The sequence below is a fragment of the Schistocerca nitens genome, chromosome 8 (genome assembly GCF_023898315.1).
Source record: "Schistocerca nitens isolate TAMUIC-IGC-003100 chromosome 8, iqSchNite1.1, whole genome shotgun sequence".
NCBI lineage: Eukaryota > Metazoa > Arthropoda > Insecta > Orthoptera > Acrididae > Schistocerca > Schistocerca nitens.
In genome coordinates this window covers 24,139,253-24,159,491 of record NC_064621.1, presented here as the reverse complement: position 1 = coordinate 24,159,491, position 20,239 = coordinate 24,139,253, and the positions used below count along the sequence as shown (strand labels likewise).

The window sequence follows — 20,239 nt, the reverse complement described above, 5'->3', positions numbered from 1 at the left end:
CACTTAACTTAATTTCTTTAAGTAGAAAAAAAATGGGAGGCATTACTTTTTGACCAACCCTCGTACAATGGCGAGTTGCCGCTATTACCAAAGCGGCGGCGGCGCCGACGACGACGACGACAGCCGCGAGGGTCTCTATCAGGGGTAGAAAATACATCACAAGAACTAAGTATTTCACGTCGGCATTCTCCGGAGACTCCCAAAAGCAGCAGTTTCTGGTGCCTACTTTAATAGCACCATTCGCACTATTCATTTGCGAGAGCATTTCTTAAATACCGCACCCATTTATAATTTGTTTTATCCTTGACCGCTTTTTTCGAAAGGGCCACGGTGGGAGGGGCTTTTACAAAATTCATTTGCCTCCTGTGAGGATCGAACTCACGACCTCTGGTTTACTAGACCAGCGCTCTGCCACTGAGCTAAGGAGGCGCCTCCTAGCGCGCTTTTCGGGTACTTTCTTCTTATGGACTAGTGAATCGGAGATCTTCAGCTGGAAACGCACCGCATTAGCGACCATTATTTGCATTTAGTTAGCACAGCTGCTGCTTTCCTACACATCTCACACGATATCGATGTACACCTAAAATTCCAAAACAACACATTTATTTCATTTCAGAGTTACTTTCAGCTTCAAATACCATTCCTCTGATATTCATACGAAGCTAGGCATCGTCGTAACCCGTTACGTTCGTTACGCAAGGCTCACGAGAGGGGCGCAGGTTGCATCCGCGTAGACACAAAATTTTGCGCCGCCCAGCGTGGGGCTCGAACCCACGACCCTGAGATTAAGAGTCTCATGCTCTACCGACTGAGCTAGCCGGGCTCCACACAATGCTTTACGAGCCATACAATACTGATGGGACCTGCGACCATCTATGGAAGATCCTTTTGACTACAGCTTATCTCCTGCTGCCACAAATGAGCTACAATCCCATTCAATGAAAAATTGTCTCCGAAAGGCATCAAATCTGCTTCAAATGATACGTGGCTATCAGCACCATTATTCAACACACATGCTCGACTGTGCGCAGACGCCTGTGGCGTAGCTCTTGGGCCCTGAATCAGACGCAGTAGTTCCAACAAAAACTCTCCTGAACGGCTCTGTGCCGAAAATTTCGCTACAGATCACCCTTGTCTTGCTTGAGCTTCAGGTAGACGCCGGTTTGCAGCCAGGAAGCGGACAGCAGCAACTTTCAACTAGTTTTGTAGTACTCAAACAACACAGTAAAACAGCATGCATCTTTTGCAGAACTGGAAAAACTCGACCGTGACAGGATTCGAACCTGCAATCTTCGGATCCGAAGTCCGACGCCTTATCCATTAGGCCACACGGTCACTGGCGCAATACGCTTCCCCAAACACACCTCATTACCGCCATTTGTGCACTTCCCGGAATGAATTTACCATCTTTGACGCAATTCTCCAATTTCAGTACTAAAAATGCGACGCTACTTCTTGCTGTGTCCCATCGCAAGTTACATTCAAGCCCTTATGACGCTCATCAAACAAGAGCGTGCAAATCAGCTTCAATCGCTTAGTGCCATCTCAGTCGGTTGCAGAAGGTACCTCACCCTATGAGATACAATGGCGAGTTGCCGCTATTACCAAAGCGGCGGCGGCGCCGACGACGACGACAGCCGCGAGGGTCTCTATCAGGGGTAGAAAATACATCACAAGAACTAAGTATTTCACGTCGGCATTCTCCGGAGACTCCCAAAAGCAGCAGTTTCTGGTGCCTACTTAAATAGCACCATTCGCACTATTCATTTGCGAGAGCATTTCTTAAATACCGCACCCATTTATAATTTGTTTTATCCTTGACCGCTTTTTTCGAAAGGGCCACGGTGGGAGGGGCTTTTACAAAATTCATTTGCCTCCTGTGAGGATCGAACTCACGACCTCTGGTTTACTAGACCAGCGCTCTGCCACTGAGCTAAGGAGGCGCCTCCTAGCGCGCTTTTCGGGTACTTTCTTCTTATGGACTAGTGAATCGGAGATCTTCAGCTGGAAACGCACCGCATTAGCGACCATTATTTGCATTTAGTTAGCACAGCTGCTGCTTTCCTACACATCTCACACGATATCGATGTACACCTAAAATTCCAAAACAACACATTTATTTCATTTCAGAGTTACTTTCAGCTTCAAATACCATTCCTCTGATATTCATACGAAGCTAGGCATCGTCGTAACCCGTTACGTTCGTTACGCAAGGCTCACGAGAGGGGCGCAGGTTGCATCCGCGTAGACACAAAATTTTGCGCCGCCCAGCGTGGGGCTCGAACCCACGACCCTGAGATTAAGAGTCTCATGCTCTACCGACTTTTTTTTTTTCTTTTTCTTTTTTTCTCCTTTTTTTAGATGCCTTTTCCAATTTTTTTTTTGCCACTCTGTTTTTTTTTTTTTTTTTTTTTCCTTGAGGATAGGTCGGAATATCCGAATTCAGGAATCGGTGCCTGTTGCTGCCGAAGTGCTCTTATTGTTTAATCTGAAGGTCCGGTCGTTGACGAGGAACGGTATCAATGAAGAGTGGGGAGGTGTTATCCGACACCCTGCTTTTCAAAAATAATGGCGGTCATGTTTCCAAAATTTTTTTTGACGGCGGTGAACCGTTGCATTTGCCATTGTGCTGTTCGCATGTAAGTTTCAAAACTGACGAGATCGTCGTCGCCATTGTGGCAAATAACGTATGTCACATAGTGTCCCAGTAACCACATCACAGTGTTGTTCTTGGTCGCAGGATAATATGTGGTGTCTGGCCAGAGGAGGATATCGGTGGAGTGACTGGCTGCACTGCTGCGAGTTAAGAGACCCAAACGTTGTTGCACCCATTTCCAGTTAAGTAGATGGCCACCACATGTAAATCTGTGGCGTAAGGTGTCGACCAGGCCACAACGCGCACATCGATCACTGTCGTGTAAGCCTATGCGGTGCAACCGTTCATTTGTGGGGATAACACCATTAACAACCTGATACCACGTGGATGCCACAACGGAAGTATGGATGGATAAACTGATGTTGTGCCAGACTACATTCCATTGGACACTTGGGTGTTTGATTTCCATGGGGTGGCGTATCATAGTTCGATGCCATCTGTCGAGCAGAACCTTTGTCGATAAATCCGACCTGTGAACAACGGCGCCCCCGATGTAACTTACTTCGAGATAATAGTACCGGACATGTTTTAGTTGAAAATTGATTTGTCCTACAGCAGTGGGTGGACGGAGATCTATAGGACGTAAAATTTGGAAGAGCCAATGAGTTACACTGAGTGGTTCCTTCCTCAACAACGTGGAAATGCGTTTGATGTACAAGGCCGTACACTTTCTGTCGATGTCTGGTAAACTGAGTCCTCCTGCCTTCCGCGGCAAGGTCAATGTGGTATATTTCGGTTTAAAAATGTTCCCTTTCCAGAGAAAATAGTTGGAGAGTTTCATAAGTCGCTTCGCCTGTAACTTTGGAATCGGAAAAATTTGGGCCATGTAGTAGGCTTTACTGAAAATGTAAGTGTCGAGGAGACGAATACGTTGAAGGAGGTTGATAGACCGCCAGTTGTTTTCGCGAATAGCGCCGTGCATAGAATCGGCGATCCGCCGCCAATTTTTGGCACACATTTTCAGTGGGCATCGATCGACAATCATACCTAAGGTGGTGTGGTTTTCCGCAGTTTGTGCCCACGGGACGGTTACGTTTGCCAATCCACGGATTTTGACGAATCGGCATTTATCTGTGTTAATTCGTGCTCCAGAGACACGGCAGTAGTCATCAATTTCGGATTTGAGGATGGGTATTTCTTCTTCGGCCCGTATTAAAACCCCAACATCATCGGCGTAAGCGCGAACCACAAAAGAATGACCGGTCGTGGTCAGGCCGGTCAGTTTGTCGTCGATGGAACGTAGTAAAGGTTCGAGCGCCAGCACGAACAAGAGCATGGAGAGGGGGCTCCCCTGCGGGACCCCTCTTTGAATCTCGATAGGCTGCGTGAGCTGTCCATTGACGCTAACCTTCGTCGTGACACCAGTTATCAGGTGTCGTATGACGGCAATAACGCTGTCATTGAATCCACAATGCTGCAGGAAACGCATGAGATAATCATGACTCACACGATCGAACGCTTTAGAAAAGTCAACAAATAAGAGTGCACAGTGCACGTTAGTCACCGATGCTATTGAAATAATGTCTCTATATTCTGAGAGGGGTGTCATAATGGACCGACCAGGGAAACAGGATTGATGATTGTGGACCACCTTTTTCACCACCGCCGTTAGTCTGCTATTTAGTGCTCTGGCAAAAGTTTTATAATCAAAATTTAGTAAAGTGATCGGACGATAATGATCAAGATTTTTCCGGTGTTTACGTTTGGGAACCAAGACAATCCTGCCTTCCTTGAGGTCTGCCGGCAAGGGAGTCCCGCGCATCACCTCGTTGAGGACTGATGTAAAGGCTTGTCCGATGAGAGGCCAGAAGCGCACATAGAATTCTTTCGGCAGCCCATCAGGGCCGGGGGATTTTTGTGACGGGGAACCAGTGATCAGGTCCAGGACGTCATCCGCATCAAAATCTTGCAATATCGCGCAGTTATCGGCGTGCGTGACTTCTGAAGGTGGAGTACAGAAAGCCACAGTGTCAGCATTCCCACGGGTAGCACATTGCGAGTACAGGTGAGTAAAATATTCGGCAACGGCGCGAAGGATATCCCTCTGATGAGTGAGGAGGACCCCATCAGCGGTCTCAAGTTCCTCAATAAACGTTCTCTGGCGGTTCGCACGGTGCTTTATAAGGTGGTACAGGGACGTGACTTCGTCGTCCTGGAGCGACTTAGTTTGAGCTTTGGTCTGCAGCCCCGCAAGTTGTGTACGCTTTATGGCTAGCAGTTTGGCCTTGATTTTCTTGATCCCTTCCAAGTTCGTATTCGTTACGGTTACTTGCGTATACAACTCCCGCAATACCGTCTGGTAAAAATCGATGGTTCGTTTGGTATCCTGGGCTCGTTGCCAGCCATAATTTTTCAGAGATTGTCTCATCCTCCGTTTGACTACCTCATTCCACCAGGCGATATTGGTAGCGTACCTACAACGTCGCTTGAGACAGTCCGTCCACGTCGCATGAATAACATCTTGTATGTAAGTATCCGTCAGTAGAGAAACATTGAGGCTCCATTGATTCCGGAAGCGGTGAGTCCGTTGTCTGTCTAAACTGATTGTTACGGAAAGGGCACAATGGTCTGAAAAGCTAGCTGGAATGACATCCGTGTCGAGAACACGATGGCAGATATTCTCCGTGACGTACAACCGATCAAGGCGGCTGCATGCCGTCGAAGTAAAGTACGTAAATTTAACCTTAGTGGGGTTCTTGAGTTCCCATGCATCCTGCATTCGCAGATGACGTACCAGAACATGCAATTCCCGACAGTAATTGAAGTTCGGAGACTGATCTTTTCGATTGAGGACACAATTGAAATCGCCACTAAGTATGAATTGTGATGGGTTCCGTCGCAACAAATAGATGATGTCTTCTTTGAAAAATTTGGCTCTGTCGGATTTGCGAGTTGAACCAGACGGTGCGTAGATGTTCACTATGGTGACGTCAAAAATTTGACATGCAATACCTCTACCACACTCGAGTATTTCAATACTTCGAACAGGGATGCCCTCGCGGAATAAAATGGCTGTGCCTGTGCTCGTGTCTTTCGTTACATTTGCTATCGTATGAAAACCAGGGACGGTGAGACTTAATATAGACACTTCCTGTAGGAGTACAACATCGGCTTCAGAGTCGTAGATAAACTGTCGCAACAACGCTGTTTTCAAAGCAGACGTGATCTTGTTAATATTAAGAGACAGAAATTTATATGCCTGGGTCGTGCCCATCGAAGGAGGAAGGAAGCTGCATTGTATTAGCGGCCCAGTCCATCGCACTGTCAGACTGCGAATTCACAGTGCCAGGTTCGCGTCCAGATTCCGCGGCTCCTTTGTTCGGAGTCTTTCTTCGGGCTGCGGTGACATTTGGTTTGGGTTTAGTCTTCCGTCGTCCACCAGTCGGGAGTTCCATGGCAGAAGGTGGGGTGGGCGGATCATGACTGAAATCGGTAGTCGGAGTGCCGGCTTCCTCCACTGTAGCGAACTCGTGCGAAATCGTGGCGGCGGAAAGCAAGGTGTGTTTGTTTGTATCCACACGGTCTGTTGGTAAACAGTCTTCCGATCTCTCAGGTTGGTCGTGTTCAGTGACGGGCAGGTTGGTGTTTACAACGGTCGCCGGACCAACGTCCTCGTCGGGTGTCTGTAGAGCCGACATCGGACGGTCGTCCTCTTGTTGTGCATCCAAGTCGTGTTGTGGCGGGCCGGCCGGCGGCGTCACAACAGTCAGCTGTAAACACTGGTCGGCACTGGTGTTGACCGACGCCGCCGGGGAAGCAGCGGCGTCGGAGCCCTCATCTATGCTGTCCACGGCAAGGGTTTCCTGCGAGGGAGGGTTCGCGTCCGTGACAGATATCTGATCGTTAGCCGACAACTCTTCATCAGTTCCACTATCGTCACAGGTACGGCGTCGTTTGTTACCGACTGATAACGTTGTGCTGACAGCAAGTGGAAGCTTCTCGCTCTTTTGTGCTAAAGGCGGGAAGGACTCGTTGCTAAGATCAGGTTCAACGGCCTCTGAGGTACTGGGTTGCAAAGTTGTCTCCCCCAATTTCTGATGTTGGGTCATAATATCAGCTAGTGTCAACCTCTGGCGTTTTTGCAAGGAGTTTTTAAGCACGAAAACACGCCGAGGACAATCACTGCGTAAATGACCGCTCTCGTTACAAATATAACAAGTTTCTACTTGCCCACTATAAACGACATGTGCTTTATAACCACAGACCACGATATTCGAGGGAATATTAACTTTAATGCTCATATCGACAGAACGAACCCCACTGTAGCATTGCAATTTGTGTTGGCTAGACCATTTTTCCATTCTGATTTGTCGAATATCACCGTATTTTGCAAGAGCATCCTTCAAAAGGTAATTGTCAACTTCAGGCGGCAAATTGAATACCCGAACCTGTTTATATTCTACATCGGCATTGGTGATTATCACGGTACTCACCGACTGGTCTCGATGATGGAATTCCGCCTTTCCTCCAGTTTTCTGCAAGATTTTCTCCAGTTGTAACGGAGTGAGGAACTTGACAAAGAAACAGTAATCCGCCATATCATAGTACGCTGTGTGAACCTGGTCGGAAGTTATCCCAATGATATCCACAATCCACTCATGAATTTCCAGGGAGCTTGGTTGCACACGACGCGTTGCCTTGTCAAACTCAAAACATAACGTATTCTTTCGGGGAACCGATTTAGCCATAACTGTAACGATAAGCGGCCGAAACCGCTAGTAAGAAAAACAAGACGACGAGAATAGACAAAAACTCAAAATTTCACGAGAAAACGCACAATCACAGTCACAAGAAACGATGAAAACACGGCTTGCGGCGCTACGACGGTACGGAAGTTGAGGCACGTCCGATCGCTGTCGCGGCTCAAGCGGAACTTCCGACTGAGCTAGCCGGGCTCCACACAATGCTTTACGAGCCATACAATACTGATGGGACCTGCGACCATCTATGGAAGATCCTTTTGACTACAGCTTATCTCCTGCTGCCACAAATGAGCTACAATCCCATTCAATGAAAAATTGTCTCCGAAAGGCATCAAATCTGCTTCAAATGATACGTGGCTATCAGCACCATTATTCAACACACATGCTCGACTGTGCGCAGACGCCTGTGGCGTAGCTCTTGGGCCCTGAATCAGACGCAGTAGTTCCAACAAAAACTCTCCTGAACGGCTCTGTGCCGAAAATTTCGCTACAGATCACCCTTGTCTTGCTTGAGCTTCAGGTAGACGCCGGTTTGCAGCCAGGAAGCGGACAGCAGCAACTTTCAACTAGTTTTGTAGTACTCAAACAACACAGTAAAACAGCATGCATCTTTTGCAGAACTGGAAAAACTCGACCGTGACAGGATTCGAACCTGCAATCTTCGGATCCGAAGTCCGACGCCTTATCCATTAGGCCACACGGTCACTGGCGCAATACGCTTCCCCAAACACACCTCATTACCGCCATTTGTGCACTTCCCGGAATGAATTTACCATCTTTGACGCAATTCTCCAATTTCAGTACTAAAAATGCGACGCTACTTCTTGCTGTGTCCCATCGCAAGTTACATTCAAGCCCTTATGACGCTCATCAAACAAGAGCGTGCAAATCAGCTTCAATCGCTTAGTGCCATCTCAGTCGGTTGCAGAAGGTACCTCACCCTATGAGATACAATGGCGAGTTGCCGCTATTACCAAAGCGGCGGCGGCGCCGACGACGACGACAGCCGCGAGGGTCTCTATCAGGGGTAGAAAATACATCACAAGAACTAAGTATTTCACGTCGGCATTCTCCGGAGACTCCCAAAAGCAGCAGTTTCTGGTGCCTACTTTAATAGCACCATTCGCACTATTCATTTGCGAGAGCATTTCTTAAATACCGCACCCATTTATAATTTGTTTTATCCTTGACCGCTTTTTTCGAAAGGGCCACGGTGGGAGGGGCTTTTACAAAATTCATTTGCCTCCTGTGAGGATCGAACTCACGACCTCTGGTTTACTAGACCAGCGCTCTGCCACTGAGCTAAGGAGGCGCCTCCTAGCGCGCTTTTCGGGTACTTTGTTCTTATGGACTAGTGAATCGGAGATCTTCAGCTGGAAACGCACCGCATTAGCGACCATTATTTGCATTTAGTTAGCACAGCTGCTGCTTTCCTACACATCTCACACGATATCGATGTACACCTAAAATTCCAAAACAACACATTTATTTCATTTCAGAGTTACTTTCAGCTTCAAATACCATTCCTCTGATATTCATACGAAGCTAGGCATCGTCGTAACCCGTTACGTTCGTTACGCAAGGCTCACGAGAGGGGCGCAGGTTGCATCCGCGTAGACACAAAATTTTGCGCCGCCCAGCGTGGGGCTCGAACCCACGACCCTGAGATTAAGAGTCTCATGCTCTACCGACTGAGCTAGCCGGGCTCCACACAATGCTTTACGAGCCATACAATACTGATGGGACCTGCGACCATCTATGGAAGATCCTTTTGACTACAGCTTATCTCCTGCTGCCACAAATGAGCTACAATCCCATTCAATGAAAAATTGTCTCCGAAAGGCATCAAATCTGCTTCAAATGATACGTGGCTATCAGCACCATTATTCAACACACATGCTCGACTGTGCGCAGACGCCTGTGGCGTAGCTCTTGGGCCCTGAATCAGACGCAGTAGTTCCAACAAAAACTCTCCTGAACGGCTCTGTGCCGAAAATTTCGCTACACATCACCCTTGTCTTGCTTGAGCTTCAGGTAGACGCCGGTTTGCAGCCAGGAAGCGGACAGCAGCAACTTTCAACTAGTTTTGTAGTACTCAAACAACACAGTAAAACAGCATGCATCTTTTGCAGAACTGGAAAAACTCGACCGTGACAGGATTCGAACCTGCAATCTTCGGATCCGAAGTCCGACGCCTTATCCATTAGGCCACACGGTCACTGGCGCAATACGCTTCCCCAAACACACCTCATTACCGCCATTTGTGCACTTCCCGGAATGAATTTACCATCTTTGACGCAATTCTCCAATTTCAGTACTAAAAATGCGACGCTACTTCTTGCTGTGTCCCATCGCAAGTTACATTCAAGCCCTTATGACGCTCATCAAACAAGAGCGTGCAAATCAGCTTCAATCGCTTAGTGCCATCTCAGTCGGTTGCAGAAGGTACCTCACCCTATGATATACGAGGGTCAGTCAAAAAGTAATGCCTCCTATTTTGTTTTCTACGTTTAATTGTCAGGAAATTTAAATGCAATTACATAGGTTGAAAACCACAACATTGAGGATCATTTTGTCATTTTTCAATGTAATCTCCGCCCATCTCTACAGTTTTGGTCCATCTTTGAACAAGGGCATGTATCCCAGCACGGTAAAAATCACAGCTCTGCTTCCTAAGCCATTGACGCACGGATGTTTTGACGGCCTCCTCATCTTCAAAATGAATCCCACGATGAGCTTCTTTTAGTGGCCCGAACAGATGGAAGTCTGATGGTGCCAGGTCAGGGCTGTATGGGGGATGAGGCAAAACTTCCCATCCAATTTTGACAATCTCGTCAGAGGTGTGACGACTGGTGTGTGGTCTTGCATTGTCATGCAAAAGAAGAACATCTGCCATTGATTTTGTTGGGCGAACTCGCTGAAGACGTGCTTTAAGTTTTTTGAGGGTTGTGACGTATTGAACAGAATTTATTGGAGTCACTGCACTCACCGGCCTGCCGCTCCGCTTTTCGTCAGTCAACGGTGTTTGCCCTTCAGCTTCCTTACAACGACGAACCCATCGTCTAACAGTGCTGACATCCACTGTCACAACACCATACACCTTCTTCAGTCTTTCATGAATGCGTATGGGCGTTTCACCTTCTGCATTCAAGAATTCAATCACACAACGCTGTCTCAAACGAACATCGATGTCGGCCATCTTACAAACTTCTGCTGTGCTGCCACCTGTTGACACAGAAAGTTACTACTGCAGTGGATTGCAGAAGAAGGTTTGAGGAATGGCGCCAAATTCAAATTTTTCACTTAACTTAATTTCTTTAAGTAGAAAAAAAATGGGAGGCATTACTTTTTGACCAACCCTCGTACAATGGCGAGTTGCCGCTATTACCAAAGCGGCGGCGGCGCCGACGACGACGACGACAGCCGCGAGGGTCTCTATCAGGGGTAGAAAATACATCACAAGAACTAAGTATTTCACGTCGGCATTCTCCGGAGACTCCCAAAAGCAGCAGTTTCTGGTGCCTACTTTAATAGCACCATTCGCACTATTCATTTGCGAGAGCATTTCTTAAATACCGCACCCATTTATAATTTGTTTTATCCTTGACCGCTTTTTTCGAAAGGGCCACGGTGGGAGGGGCTTTTACAAAATTCATTTGCCTCCTGTGAGGATCGAACTCACGACCTCTGGTTTACTAGACCAGCGCTCTGCCACTGAGCTAAGGAGGCGCCTCCTAGCGCGCTTTTCGGGTACTTTCTTCTTATGGACTAGTGAATCGGAGATCTTCAGCTGGAAACGCACCGCATTAGCGACCATTATTTGCATTTAGTTAGCACAGCTGCTGCTTTCCTACACATCTCACACGATATCGATGTACACCTAAAATTCCAAAACAACACATTTATTTCATTTCAGAGTTACTTTCAGCTTCAAATACCATTCCTCTGATATTCATACGAAGCTAGGCATCGTCGTAACCCGTTACGTTCGTTACGCAAGGCTCACGAGAGGGGCGCAGGTTGCATCCGCGTAGACACAAAATTTTGCGCCGCCCAGCGTGGGGCTCGAACCCACGACCCTGAGATTAAGAGTCTCATGCTCTACCGACTGAGCTAGCCGGGCTCCACACAATGCTTTACGAGCCATACAATACTGATGGGACCTGCGACCATCTATGGAAGATCCTTTTGACTACAGCTTATCTCCTGCTGCCACAAATGAGCTACAATCCCATTCAATGAAAAATTGTCTCCGAAAGGCATCAAATCTGCTTCAAATGATACGTGGCTATCAGCACCATTATTCAACACACATGCTCGACTGTGCGCAGACGCCTGTGGCGTAGCTCTTGGGCCCTGAATCAGACGCAGTAGTTCCAACAAAAACTCTCCTGAACGGCTCTGTGCCGAAAATTTCGCTACAGATCACCCTTGTCTTGCTTGAGCTTCAGGTAGACGCCGGTTTGCAGCCAGGAAGCGGACAGCAGCAACTTTCAACTAGTTTTGTAGTACTCAAACAACACAGTAAAACAGCATGCATCTTTTGCAGAACTGGAAAAACTCGACCGTGACAGGATTCGAACCTGCAATCTTCGGATCCGAAGTCCGACGCCTTATCCATTAGGCCACACGGTCACTGGCGCAATACGCTTCCCCAAACACACCTCATTACCGCCATTTGTGCACTTCCCGGAATGAATTTACCATCTTTGACGCAATTCTCCAATTTCAGTACTAAAAATGCGACGCTACTTCTTGCTGTGTCCCATCGCAAGTTACATTCAAGCCCTTATGACGCTCATCAAACAAGAGCGTGCAAATCAGCTTCAATCGCTTAGTGCCATCTCAGTCGGTTGCAGAAGGTACCTCACCCTATGAGATACAATGGCGAGTTGCCGCTATTACCAAAGCGGCGGCGGCGCCGACGACGACGACAGCCGCGAGGGTCTCTATCAGGGGTAGAAAATACATCACAAGAACTAAGTATTTCACGTCGGCATTCTCCGGAGACTCCCAAAAGCAGCAGTTTCTGGTGCCTACTTAAATAGCACCATTCGCACTATTCATTTGCGAGAGCATTTCTTAAATACCGCACCCATTTATAATTTGTTTTATCCTTGACCGCTTTTTTCGAAAGGGCCACGGTGGGAGGGGCTTTTACAAAATTCATTTGCCTCCTGTGAGGATCGAACTCACGACCTCTGGTTTACTAGACCAGCGCTCTGCCACTGAGCTAAGGAGGCGCCTCCTAGCGCGCTTTTCGGGTACTTTGTTCTTATGGACTAGTGAATCGGAGATCTTCAGCTGGAAACGCACCGCATTAGCGACCATTATTTGCATTTAGTTAGCACAGCTGCTGCTTTCCTACACATCTCACACGATATCGATGTACACCTAAAATTCCAAAACAACACATTTATTTCATTTCAGAGTTACTTTCAGCTTCAAATACCATTCCTCTGATATTCATACGAAGCTAGGCATCGTCGTAACCCGTTACGTTCGTTACGCAAGGCTCACGAGAGGGGCGCAGGTTGCATCCGCGTAGACACAAAATTTTGCGCCGCCCAGCGTGGGGCTCGAACCCACGACCCTGAGATTAAGAGTCTCATGCTCTACCGACTGAGCTAGCCGGGCTCCACACAATGCTTTACGAGCCATACAATACTGATGGGACCTGCGACCATCTATGGAAGATCCTTTTGACTACAGCTTATCTCCTGCTGCCACAAATGAGCTACAATCCCATTCAATGAAAAATTGTCTCCGAAAGGCATCAAATCTGCTTCAAATGATACGTGGCTATCAGCACCATTATTCAACACACATGCTCGACTGTGCGCAGACGCCTGTGGCGTAGCTCTTGGGCCCTGAATCAGACGCAGTAGTTCCAACAAAAACTCTCCTGAACGGCTCTGTGCCGAAAATTTCGCTACACATCACCCTTGTCTTGCTTGAGCTTCAGGTAGACGCCGGTTTGCAGCCAGGAAGCGGACAGCAGCAACTTTCAACTAGTTTTGTAGTACTCAAACAACACAGTAAAACAGCATGCATCTTTTGCAGAACTGGAAAAACTCGACCGTGACAGGATTCGAACCTGCAATCTTCGGATCCGAAGTCCGACGCCTTATCCATTAGGCCACACGGTCACTGGCGCAATACGCTTCCCCAAACACACCTCATTACCGCCATTTGTGCACTTCCCGGAATGAATTTACCATCTTTGACGCAATTCTCCAATTTCAGTACTAAAAATGCGACGCTACTTCTTGCTGTGTCCCATCGCAAGTTACATTCAAGCCCTTATGACGCTCATCAAACAAGAGCGTGCAAATCAGCTTCAATCGCTTAGTGCCATCTCAGTCGGTTGCAGAAGGTACCTCACCCTATGATATACGAGGGTCAGTCAAAAAGTAATGCCTCCTATTTTGTTTTCTACGTTTAATTGTCAGGAAATTTAAATGCAATTACATAGGTTGAAAACCACAACATTGAGGATCATTTTGTCATTTTTCAATGTAATCTCCGCCCATCTCTACAGTTTTGGTCCATCTTTGAACAAGGGCATGTATCCCAGCACGGTAAAAATCACAGCTCTGCTTCCTAAGCCATTGACGCACGGATGTTTTGACGGCCTCCTCATCTTCAAAATGAATCCCACGATGAGCTTCTTTTAGTGGCCCGAACAGATGGAAGTCTGATGGTGCCAGGTCAGGGCTGTATGGGGGATGAGGCAAAACTTCCCATCCAATTTTGACAATCTCGTCAGAGGTGTGACGACTGGTGTGTGGTCTTGCATTGTCATGCAAAAGAAGAACATCTGCCATTGATTTTGTTGGGCGAACTCGCTGAAGACGTGCTTTAAGTTTTTTGAGGGTTGTGACGTATTGAACAGAATTTATTGGAGTCACTGCACTCACCGGCCTGCCGCTCCGCTTTTCGTCAGTCAACGGTGTTTGCCCTTCAGCTTCCTTACAACGACGAACCCATCGTCTAACAGTGCTGACATCCACTGTCACAACACCATACACCTTCTTCAGTCTTTCATGAATGCGTATGGGCGTTTCACCTTCTGCATTCAAGAATTCAATCACACAACGCTGTCTCAAACGAACATCGATGTCGGCCATCTTACAAACTTCTGCTGTGCTGCCACCTGTTGACACAGAAAGTTACTACTGCAGTGGATTGCAGAAGAAGGTTTGAGGAATGGCGCCAAATTCAAATTTTTCACTTAACTTAATTTCTTTAAGTAGAAAAAAAATGGGAGGCATTACTTTTTGACCAACCCTCGTACAATGGCGAGTTGCCGCTATTACCAAAGCGGCGGCGGCGCCGACGACGACGACGACAGCCGCGAGGGTCTCTATCAGGGGTAGAAAATACATCACAAGAACTAAGTATTTCACGTCGGCATTCTCCGGAGACTCCCAAAAGCAGCAGTTTCTGGTGCCTACTTTAATAGCACCATTCGCACTATTCATTTGCGAGAGCATTTCTTAAATACCGCACCCATTTATAATTTGTTTTATCCTTGACCGCTTTTTTCGAAAGGGCCACGGTGGGAGGGGCTTTTACAAAATTCATTTGCCTCCTGTGAGGATCGAACTCACGACCTCTGGTTTACTAGACCAGCGCTCTGCCACTGAGCTAAGGAGGCGCCTCCTAGCGCGCTTTTCGGGTACTTTCTTCTTATGGACTAGTGAATCGGAGATCTTCAGCTGGAAACGCACCGCATTAGCGACCATTATTTGCATTTAGTTAGCACAGCTGCTGCTTTCCTACACATCTCACACGATATCGATGTACACCTAAAATTCCAAAACAACACATTTATTTCATTTCAGAGTTACTTTCAGCTTCAAATACCATTCCTCTGATATTCATACGAAGCTAGGCATCGTCGTAACCCGTTACGTTCGTTACGCAAGGCTCACGAGAGGGGCGCAGGTTGCATCCGCGTAGACACAAAATTTTGCGCCGCCCAGCGTGGGGCTCGAACCCACGACCCTGAGATTAAGAGTCTCATGCTCTACCGACTGAGCTAGCCGGGCTCCACACAATGCTTTACGAGCCATACAATACTGATGGGACCTGCGACCATCTATGGAAGATCCTTTTGACTACAGCTTATCTCCTGCTGCCACAAATGAGCTACAATCCCATTCAATGAAAAATTGTCTCCGAAAGGCATCAAATCTGCTTCAAATGATACGTGGCTATCAGCACCATTATTCAACACACATGCTCGACTGTGCGCAGACGCCTGTGGCGTAGCTCTTGGGCCCTGAATCAGACGCAGTAGTTCCAACAAAAACTCTCCTGAACGGCTCTGTGCCGAAAATTTCGCTACAGATCACCCTTGTCTTGCTTGAGCTTCAGGTAGACGCCGGTTTGCAGCCAGGAAGCGGACAGCAGCAACTTTCAACTAGTTTTGTAGTACTCAAACAACACAGTAAAACAGCATGCATCTTTTGCAGAACTGGAAAAACTCGACCGTGACAGGATTCGAACCTGCAATCTTCGGATCCGAAGTCCGACGCCTTATCCATTAGGCCACACGGTCACTGGCGCAATACGCTTCCCCAAACACACCTCATTACCGCCATTTGTGCACTTCCCGGAATGAATTTACCATCTTTGACGCAATTCTCCAATTTCAGTACTAAAAATGCGACGCTACTTCTTGCTGTGTCCCATCGCAAGTTACATTCAAGCCCTTATGACGCTCATCAAACAAGAGCGTGCAAATCAGCTTCAATCGCTTAGTGCCATCTCAGTCGGTTGCAGAAGGTACCTCACCCTATGAGATACAATGGCGAGTTGCCGCTATTACCAAAGCGGCGGCGGCGCCGACGACGACGACAGCCGCGAGGGTCTGTATCAGGGGTAGAAAATACATCACAAGAACTAAGTATTTCACGTCGGCATTCTCCGGAGACTCCCAAAAGCAGCAGTTTCTGGTGCCTACTTTAATAGCACCATTCGCACTATTCATTTGCGAGAGCATTTCTTAAATACCGCACCCATTTATAATTTGTTTTATCCTTGACCGCTTTTTTCGAAAGGGCCACGGTGGGAGGGGCTTTTACAAAATTCATTTGCCTCCTGTGAGGATCGAACTCACGACCTCTGGTTTACTAGACCAGCGCTCTGCCACTGAGCTAAGGAGGCGCCTCCTAGCGCGCTTTTCGGGTACTTTGTTCTTATGGACTAGTGAATCGGAGATCTTCAGCTGGAAACGCACCGCATTAGCGACCATTATTTGCATTTAGTTAGCACAGCTGCTGCTTTCCTACACATCTCACACGATATCGATGTACACCTAAAATTCCAAAACAACACATTTATTTCATTTCAGAGTTACTTTCAGCTTCAAATACCATTCCTCTGATATTCATACGAAGCTAGGCATCGTCGTAACCCGTTACGTTCGTTACGCAAGGCTCACGAGAGGGGCGCAGGTTGCATCCGCGTAGACACAAAATTTTGCGCCGCCCAGCGTGGGGCTCGAACCCACGACCCTGAGATTAAGAGTCTCATGCTCTACCGACTGAGCTAGCCGGGCTCCACACAATGCTTTACGAGCCATACAATACTGATGGGACCTGCGACCATCTATGGAAGATCCTTTTGACTACAGCTTATCTCCTGCTGCCACAAATGAGCTACAATCCCATTCAATGAAAAATTGTCTCCGAAAGGCATCAAATCTGCTTCAAATGATACGTGGCTATCAGCACCATTATTCAACACACATGCTCGACTGTGCGCAGACGCCTGTGGCGTAGCTCTTGGGCCCTGAATCAGACGCAGTAGTTCCAACAAAAACTCTCCTGAACGGCTCTGTGCCGAAAATTTCGCTACAGATCACCCTTGTCTTGCTTGAGCTTCAGGTAGACGCCGGTTTGCAGCCAGGAAGCGGACAGCAGCAACTTTCAACTAGTTTTGTAGTACTCAAACAACACAGTAAAACAGCATGCATCTTTTGCAGAACTGGAAAAACTCGACCGTGACAGGATTCGAACCTGCAATCTTCGGATCCGAAGTCCGACGCCTTATCCATTAGGCCACACGGTCACTGGCGCAATACGCTTCCCCAAACACACCTCATTACCGCCATTTGTGCACTTCCCGGAATGAATTTACCATCTTTGACGCAATTCTCCAATTTCAGTACTAAAAATGCGACGCTACTTCTTGCTGTGTCCCATCGCAAGTTACATTCAAGCCCTTATGACGCTCATCAAACAAGAGCGTGCAAATCAGCTTCAATCGCTTAGTGCCATCTCAGTCGGTTGCAGAAGGTACCTCACCCTATGATATACAATGGCGAGTTGCCGCTATTACCAAAGCGGCGGCGGCGCCGACGACGACGACAGCCGCGAGGGTCTCTATCAGGGGTAGAAAATACATCACAAGAACTAAGTATTTCACGTCGGCATTCTCCGGAGACTCCCAAAAGCAGCAGTTTCTGGTGCCTACTTTAATAGCACCATTCGCACTATTCATTTGCGAGAGCATTTCTTAAATACCGCACCCATTTATAATTTGTTTTATCCTTGACCGCTTTTTTCGAAAGGGCCACGGTGGGAGGGGCTTTTACAAAATTCATTTGCCTCCTGTGAGGATCGAACTCACGACCTCTGGTTTACTAGACCAGCGCTCTGCCACTGAGCTAAGGAGGCGCCTCCTAGCGCGCTTTTCGGGTACTTTGTTCTTATGGACTAGTGAATCGGAGATCTTCAGCTGGAAACGCACCGCATTAGCGACCATTATTTGCATTTAGTTAGCACAGCTGCTGCTTTCCTACACATCTCACACGATATCGATGTACACCTAAAATTCCAAAACAACACATTTATTTCATTTCAGAGTTACTTTCAGCTTCAAATACCATTCCTCTGATATTCATACGAAGCTAGGCATCGTCGTAACCCGTTACGTTCGTTACGCAAGGCTCACGAGAGGGGCGCAGGTTGCATCCGCGTAGACACAAAATTTTGCGCCGCCCAGCGTGGGGCTCGAACCCACGACCCTGAGATTAAGAGTCTCATGCTCTACCGACTGAGCTAGCCGGGCTCCACACAATGCTTTACGAGCCATACAATACTGATGGGACCTGCGACCATCTATGGAAGATCCTTTTGACTACAGCTTATCTCCTGCTGCCACAAATGAGCTACAATCCCATTCAATGAAAAATTGTCTCCGAAAGGCATCAAATCTGCTTCAAATGATACGTGGCTATCAGCACCATTATTCAACACACATGCTCGACTGTGCGCAGACGCCTGTGGCGTAGCTCTTGGGCCCTGAATCAGACGCAGTAGTTCCAACAAAAACTCTCCTGAACGGCTCTGTGCCGAAAATTTCGCTACAGATCACCCTTGTCTTGCTTGAGCTTCAGGTAGACGCCGGTTTGCAGCCAGGAAGCGGACAGCAGCAACTTTCAACTAGTTTTGTAGTACTCAAACAACACAGTAAAACAGCATGCATCTTTTGCAGAACTGGAAAAACTCGACCGTGACAGGATTCGAACCTGCAATCTTCGGATCCGAAGTCCGACGCCTTATCCATTAGGCCACACGGTCACTGGCGCAATACGCTTCCCCAAACACACCTCATTACCGCCATTTGTGCACTTCCCGGAATGAATTTACCATCTTTGACGCAATTCTCCAATTTCAGTACTAAAAATGCGACGCTACTTCTTGCTGTGTCCCATCGCAAGTTACATTCAAGCCCTTATGACGCTCATCAAACAAGAGCGTGCAAATCAGCTTCAATCGCTTAGTGCCATCTCAGTCGGTTGCAGAAGGTACCTCACCCTATGAGATACAATGGCGAGTTGCCGCTATTACCAAAGCGGCGGCGGCGCCGACGACGACGACAGCCGCGAGGGTCTGTATCAGGGGTAGAAAATACATCACAAGAACTAAGTATTTCACGTCGGCATTCTCCGGAGACTCCCAAAAGCAGGAGTTTCTGGTGCCTACTTTAATAGCACCATTCGCACTATTCATTTGCGAGAGCATTTCTTAAATACCGCACCCATTTATAATTTGTTTTATCCTTGACCGCTTTTTTCGAAAGGGCCACGGTGGGAGGGGCTTTTACAAAATTCATTTGCCTCCTGTGAGGATCGAACTCACGACCTCTGGTTTACTAGACCAGCGCTCTGCCACTGAGCTAAGGAGGCGCCTCCTAGCGCGCTTTTCGGGTACTTTGTTCTTATGGACTAGTGAATCGGAGATCTTCAGCTGGAAACGCACCGCATTAGCGACCATTATTTGCATTTAGTTAGCACAGCTGCTGCTTTCCTACACATCTCACACGATATCGATGTACACCTAAAATTCCAAAACAACACATTTATTTCATTTCAGAGTTACTTTCAGCTTCAAATACCATTCCTCTGATATTCATACGAAGCTAGGCATCGTCGTAACCCGTTACGTTCGTTACGCAAGGCTCACGAGAGGGGCGCAGGTTGCATCCGCGTAGACACAAAATTTTGCGCCGCCCAGCGTGGGGCTCGAACCCACGACCCTGAGATTAAGAGTCTCATGCTCTACCGACTGAGCTAGCCGGGCTCCACACAATGCTTTACGAGCCATACAATACTGATGGGACCTGCGACCATCTATGGAAGATCCTTTTGACTACAGCTTATCTCCTGCTGCCACAAATGAGCTACAATCCCATTCAATGAAAAATTGTCTCCGAAAGGCATCAAATCTGCTTCAAATGATACGTGGCTATCAGCACCATTATTCAACACACATGCTCGACTGTGCGCAGACGCCTGTGGCGTAGCTCTTGGGCCCTGAATCAGACGCAGTAGTTCCAACAAAAACTCTCCTGAACGGCTCTGTGC

The 20,239-nt window shown here is 47.6% G+C and overlaps 25 non-coding genes across 25 annotated transcripts; all 25 read right to left on the bottom strand.

Annotated features, from left to right (window-relative positions):
- Window positions 1-357: 357 nt before the first annotated feature.
- Trnat-agu (transfer RNA threonine (anticodon AGU)) lies at window positions 358-429 on the bottom strand. The gene has a single exon. It is a non-coding gene; the product is annotated as a tRNA-Thr (tRNA).
- A 321-nt stretch (window positions 430-750) lies between these two features.
- Trnak-cuu (transfer RNA lysine (anticodon CUU)) lies at window positions 751-823 on the bottom strand. Its single transcript has one exon. It is a non-coding gene; the product is annotated as a tRNA-Lys (tRNA).
- A 439-nt stretch (window positions 824-1,262) lies between these two features.
- On the bottom strand, window positions 1,263-1,335 carry Trnar-ucg (transfer RNA arginine (anticodon UCG)). Its single transcript has one exon. It is a non-coding gene; the product is annotated as a tRNA-Arg (tRNA).
- Window positions 1,336-1,871: 536 nt separating this feature from the next.
- On the bottom strand, window positions 1,872-1,943 carry Trnat-agu (transfer RNA threonine (anticodon AGU)). Its single transcript has one exon. It is a non-coding gene; the product is annotated as a tRNA-Thr (tRNA).
- Window positions 1,944-7,990: 6,047 nt separating this feature from the next.
- On the bottom strand, window positions 7,991-8,063 carry Trnar-ucg (transfer RNA arginine (anticodon UCG)). Its single transcript has one exon. It is a non-coding gene; the product is annotated as a tRNA-Arg (tRNA).
- Window positions 8,064-8,599: 536 nt separating this feature from the next.
- Trnat-agu (transfer RNA threonine (anticodon AGU)) lies at window positions 8,600-8,671 on the bottom strand. The gene has a single exon. It is a non-coding gene; the product is annotated as a tRNA-Thr (tRNA).
- Window positions 8,672-8,992: 321 nt separating this feature from the next.
- On the bottom strand, window positions 8,993-9,065 carry Trnak-cuu (transfer RNA lysine (anticodon CUU)). The gene has a single exon. It is a non-coding gene; the product is annotated as a tRNA-Lys (tRNA).
- Window positions 9,066-9,504: 439 nt separating this feature from the next.
- Window positions 9,505-9,577, bottom strand: Trnar-ucg (transfer RNA arginine (anticodon UCG)). Its single transcript has one exon. It is a non-coding gene; the product is annotated as a tRNA-Arg (tRNA).
- A 1,439-nt stretch (window positions 9,578-11,016) lies between these two features.
- Trnat-agu (transfer RNA threonine (anticodon AGU)) lies at window positions 11,017-11,088 on the bottom strand. Its single transcript has one exon. It is a non-coding gene; the product is annotated as a tRNA-Thr (tRNA).
- Window positions 11,089-11,409: 321 nt separating this feature from the next.
- On the bottom strand, window positions 11,410-11,482 carry Trnak-cuu (transfer RNA lysine (anticodon CUU)). Its single transcript has one exon. It is a non-coding gene; the product is annotated as a tRNA-Lys (tRNA).
- A 439-nt stretch (window positions 11,483-11,921) lies between these two features.
- Window positions 11,922-11,994, bottom strand: Trnar-ucg (transfer RNA arginine (anticodon UCG)). Its single transcript has one exon. It is a non-coding gene; the product is annotated as a tRNA-Arg (tRNA).
- Window positions 11,995-12,530: 536 nt separating this feature from the next.
- Trnat-agu (transfer RNA threonine (anticodon AGU)) lies at window positions 12,531-12,602 on the bottom strand. The gene has a single exon. It is a non-coding gene; the product is annotated as a tRNA-Thr (tRNA).
- Window positions 12,603-12,923: 321 nt separating this feature from the next.
- On the bottom strand, window positions 12,924-12,996 carry Trnak-cuu (transfer RNA lysine (anticodon CUU)). Its single transcript has one exon. It is a non-coding gene; the product is annotated as a tRNA-Lys (tRNA).
- A 439-nt stretch (window positions 12,997-13,435) lies between these two features.
- On the bottom strand, window positions 13,436-13,508 carry Trnar-ucg (transfer RNA arginine (anticodon UCG)). Its single transcript has one exon. It is a non-coding gene; the product is annotated as a tRNA-Arg (tRNA).
- Window positions 13,509-14,947: 1,439 nt separating this feature from the next.
- Window positions 14,948-15,019, bottom strand: Trnat-agu (transfer RNA threonine (anticodon AGU)). Its single transcript has one exon. It is a non-coding gene; the product is annotated as a tRNA-Thr (tRNA).
- A 321-nt stretch (window positions 15,020-15,340) lies between these two features.
- Trnak-cuu (transfer RNA lysine (anticodon CUU)) lies at window positions 15,341-15,413 on the bottom strand. The gene has a single exon. It is a non-coding gene; the product is annotated as a tRNA-Lys (tRNA).
- Window positions 15,414-15,852: 439 nt separating this feature from the next.
- Window positions 15,853-15,925, bottom strand: Trnar-ucg (transfer RNA arginine (anticodon UCG)). Its single transcript has one exon. It is a non-coding gene; the product is annotated as a tRNA-Arg (tRNA).
- Window positions 15,926-16,461: 536 nt separating this feature from the next.
- On the bottom strand, window positions 16,462-16,533 carry Trnat-agu (transfer RNA threonine (anticodon AGU)). Its single transcript has one exon. It is a non-coding gene; the product is annotated as a tRNA-Thr (tRNA).
- Window positions 16,534-16,854: 321 nt separating this feature from the next.
- Trnak-cuu (transfer RNA lysine (anticodon CUU)) lies at window positions 16,855-16,927 on the bottom strand. The gene has a single exon. It is a non-coding gene; the product is annotated as a tRNA-Lys (tRNA).
- A 439-nt stretch (window positions 16,928-17,366) lies between these two features.
- Window positions 17,367-17,439, bottom strand: Trnar-ucg (transfer RNA arginine (anticodon UCG)). The gene has a single exon. It is a non-coding gene; the product is annotated as a tRNA-Arg (tRNA).
- A 536-nt stretch (window positions 17,440-17,975) lies between these two features.
- On the bottom strand, window positions 17,976-18,047 carry Trnat-agu (transfer RNA threonine (anticodon AGU)). Its single transcript has one exon. It is a non-coding gene; the product is annotated as a tRNA-Thr (tRNA).
- Window positions 18,048-18,368: 321 nt separating this feature from the next.
- Window positions 18,369-18,441, bottom strand: Trnak-cuu (transfer RNA lysine (anticodon CUU)). Its single transcript has one exon. It is a non-coding gene; the product is annotated as a tRNA-Lys (tRNA).
- A 439-nt stretch (window positions 18,442-18,880) lies between these two features.
- Trnar-ucg (transfer RNA arginine (anticodon UCG)) lies at window positions 18,881-18,953 on the bottom strand. The gene has a single exon. It is a non-coding gene; the product is annotated as a tRNA-Arg (tRNA).
- Window positions 18,954-19,489: 536 nt separating this feature from the next.
- Trnat-agu (transfer RNA threonine (anticodon AGU)) lies at window positions 19,490-19,561 on the bottom strand. Its single transcript has one exon. It is a non-coding gene; the product is annotated as a tRNA-Thr (tRNA).
- Window positions 19,562-19,882: 321 nt separating this feature from the next.
- Window positions 19,883-19,955, bottom strand: Trnak-cuu (transfer RNA lysine (anticodon CUU)). The gene has a single exon. It is a non-coding gene; the product is annotated as a tRNA-Lys (tRNA).
- Between the last annotated feature and the right edge of the window lie 284 nt (window positions 19,956-20,239).